Here is a 4,043-nt window from a genome sequence, read left to right on the forward strand (position 1 = left end):
TTGTTCTCGTCGAACCAGTCCTGGTGGTTGCGTTGTTTTGGGCCTAGGACTGTCTTTGATGTTTCCTTCACTGAGTCTCTGAACTGGTTCCATTTCTCGGTTGAGCTTCCAGTGAGTGGTCCCTTGGCAGACAGCTTGTTGTCCAGGCAGGACTGGAATGTTTGCAAATAAGATGGATCTCTAAGAGACTCACGTTGTAAAATGCGCGAACTGTCTGGGTGCGTTTTGGATGGCGAGGCGCAATGCGCATTTGAAGAGTCGCTCTAACCAATTGGTGGTCTGTCCAGCATTCAGCTCCTCTCATGGCTCTGGTCATCTTTACATCCTGGATGTCTCACCGGTGTACAATGATGTTGTCAATGAGATGCCACTGTTTTGATCTTGGGTGCATCCACATTGTTTTATATTTGTTCGCCATTCTGAACACAGTGTTCGTGATAGTGAGTTCGAACTCTGAGCATTTGCTGAGTAGCAGTAGGCCGTTGTTGTTCATTTTGCCCACGCCGTGTTTGCCAAGCACTCCTTTCCATCTTTCATGGTCCTGGCCAACGTGGGCGTTGAAGTCTCCCAGTAGTATCAGCTTGTCATTTGTGGGCACTGAGTGCAGGACGGCACTCAGGTCAGAGTAGAACTGCTCGATGGTCTCCTCTGTGCTGGTCAGTGTTGGGACATATGCACTAATGATTGTGGCATACCGGTCTTTGCTGAGAGGCAAACGGATCTTCATGAGCCTCTCGCTGATGCCCACAGGCAAGTCTGGCAGCTGTTTGAGCAAACTGGTCTTGATGGCCAGGCCAACACCGTGGATTCTGTCTTCATTTGAAGCTCTACCTTTCCAGAAGAAGGTGTATCCAGTGGTGGGTTTGCTGAGTGATCCCTCTTCTGGTAAGCGTGTTTCGCTTAAGGCTGCGATGTCAATGTTATATCGCGCCAGTTCTTTACCCATTAGAGCTGTTCTTCTCTCAGGTCTTGGGGTATTCTCTCTATCAAGTAATGTCCTGATGTTCCATGCTCCTAGTAGGAGTTTCTTTGTATTTTTTCTTTGATTACGACCGCTTAAAGGGGATGACCCACCAGCCGCGGTATGCTGACCGGGTGTTTGTATGGCAGGCAATGTTTGGGATACCTTTTCTAGTCCCCTCCCTTGATTAGGGTGAGCAGTGCTGTCCTAGAGAGGGCTGCTCAGTCGCCCAGGATGCTGCCGAACGTCCCTGCTGCCCACAGGGCTGAGCGACCACTGGTCCGTGGGCCGCCTACATGCAGGATCGTGACTACAACTGCCAGTGGTCACCTCCACCTGTTGCGTCGTCACTCCCCCATCGCCGCAGGTCTTGAAGAGGGTGGACGGGGTTAGGATAGATGAGTGTGCACAAAGATACTTGTGCATGAAAGAGATTTAAGTGGAAAAGTTGATGCACAGAGACAGTCCCACTCTCTTGGCATTGGAAGCCTGGGTCCAGTGGCATGAAAAATTGTTACGTCTGGAGACTTCCTCAGCTGCATTGGATGGCCATGTTGTCCTTTGTGCTCCAACACACCCTAAGCACTCCACAGTGCTTCGCTGCGTTGCCCTCTCAGCTGTTGAACCATCTTATTGGTTTCTTCCGTCTGTTCAGCCGAAGCAGTCTTCACATGCTGGGTGAGCAAAGCCCTGGTTCACCATGGGTCGACGACCCGATGGCTACTCTCACAAGGTTTGGCCGGCCTGTCGAAGCCGTTGCCCAGGGTGTGGCCGCTGCCACATGCTAGCAGCTACTGGGAGCCACAAGTGAGAGCTGGGTGTCAGATGGGGGTCAGAGGCTGGAGAGCTGCCCTAGGAGGGCACAACAAGCCCTCCATACCAAAGATACTACCCCTCCCTGAGCACCCCATACACCCCTAGTCTGTACCAGTATAAAAGCTGCCTTCTTTTTTTAAAAAATCCTTACTTTCTATCTTAGTAAAAATTCTAGTGCAAGGGCTAGGCAAAAGGGGTTAAATGACTTGCCTAGGGTCACACAGCTAGGAAAGTCTGAAGCCACATTTGAACCTAATTCCTCCTGACTCCAGACATGGCATTCTATCCACTGTGCCACCTAGATGCCCCTTCAAAAAAGTCTTCTGATTAGTCTCTGCCTCAAGCTTCTACCCACTTCAGTCCATCCACCACACAGCTGCCAAAGTGATATTGTTCTGACCATATCACTCACTACTACTCTTTAAACTCTTGTAGCCTCTGGGATCAAATTTATAAATTCCCCTCTTTGACATTATAAAGACTTTCAAAACCAGGCACCAACCTGCCCTTCTACATATTTCACTTCACTTCATACACATTAGGTCCAGCTAAATTCATCTTCCTGTTTCTTATACATGATGTTTCATCTCCCATCGCTGTGTCTTTGCACCCCAGAATGCACTTATTCACTTTTTAGAACCCTGTAGTGCCCTTCAAGGCTTAGCTCAAGAACCATCTTTGGCATGAAGCCATTCCTGATCCTACTAGTGCCTTGTCTCCAAATTATTGTTTTCAGTCATATCTGATCTTTGTGTTCCTTTAGGAGTTTTCTTGGCAAAGACACTGGAGTATGTTTGTCATTTCCTTCTCCAGTTAACTTTACAGATTAGAAAATGAAGGTAAACAGGGTGAAGTGACTTGCCCATAGTTACATAGCTAAAGTGTCAAAGGCTGGATTTGAACTCAGGAAGATGATTTTTCCTGACTTTAGGCACAGAGTTCTATCAACAGTGTCCCCCAACTTCCCCCTTTTCAAAATGATCTTTTTATCTATTTAATACATACTTATATATGAACTTATCTCCTCTGGCTAGTCTATTTTGCTCCTTAAGGATATATCTCCAGTCCCTAACACAATGCCTGGCACATTCTTTTTTTAAATATTTACCTTCAGTTTTAGAATCAATACTGGGTATTGACTAAGGGACAGTAAGGAATGAGGATGTCACTGAAGTTGTAAACTCTGGAAAGATGGCTACATCCTCAGTGTAAAGAAGGAAGCTGAATAGAAGGATGAATGGGGGGATAACAAGTTCTGTGTTGTTTTTGAGACATCTCTAGGACACCTAGTTTGGAACATCTCATCTGCAATTTTGAGAATGGCTCTCAAGGCCCGGCTGGACTTCTAAGTCTGGAAGCATATTGTCTAGAAGTCCCAACTGAACCTGTGTGAGGCCAATGACAGGGTGGAGGGGACAGGACAATGATGATGATGGTCCTGCAAAGCCACTGAGAAGTGGTCAGAGAGGTAGGAAAGGAAAGAGGAGAGATGGTGGCCAAAGAGTTGAGGAGGATGAAGGCCACTGGATCTGGTAATTAGGAGATCATCTGCAGAGACAAGATGGCAATGAAATCAGAAGTCAGAATGCATGGGGGCAGCGAAGTGGTCGGGCTTAGAGACGGGACTTCCAGGGTTCAAATCTGGTTTGAAACATTTCCTTGCAGGGTGACCCTGGGCAAGCCTTCTAAACCCCCATTACCTAGTCCTTACTGCTCCTCTGCCTTCGAACCAATACACAGGACTGATTCTAAGACAGAAGTTAAGGGTTTTTTTTTTTAAAGAAAGCAATGCAAATAGATGGTGTAGACCATCTTTTTGTAGGAGTTTAGCTGGAAGGGCATAGGATGGAGGTGAACTGGGTATTACAGAAGGCAGCAAGGGGAGTCCGGCGCTAGAGGGCGCTAGAGAGCCATCTCAGCCCCGTGGCACCAATAAATGTTTACTTTTCATGGAAAGGACCAAAAGCCTGGCTAACTTTTGCTTCAAGAAGTTTGGTGCGAGATAGTCAGCGAGGGTCTCGGCCTCAGATTTCCTGTCTGTAAAATGGGATGGGGGCAGGTTTGCTCCAACCATCTCATGAACTTGGCTAAGAAGTGAGACGGCGAGCGATGGATATCTGGAGAAGTGTGAAAGTGCCCCCTATAGGCAGCGAGGCCCCTGCCCCCAGAGCTTTGCGCCCCAGGACTGGCTCCGCGGCGCCCCCAGGCGGCAGCAGTCGGGACCGCAGGACGCGCAGGACCCCACCCCCCCATCCCTCTGCGGGGA

This window comes from Monodelphis domestica, chromosome 7 (genome assembly GCF_027887165.1).
Source record: "Monodelphis domestica isolate mMonDom1 chromosome 7, mMonDom1.pri, whole genome shotgun sequence".
Lineage (NCBI taxonomy): Eukaryota > Metazoa > Chordata > Mammalia > Didelphimorphia > Didelphidae > Monodelphis > Monodelphis domestica.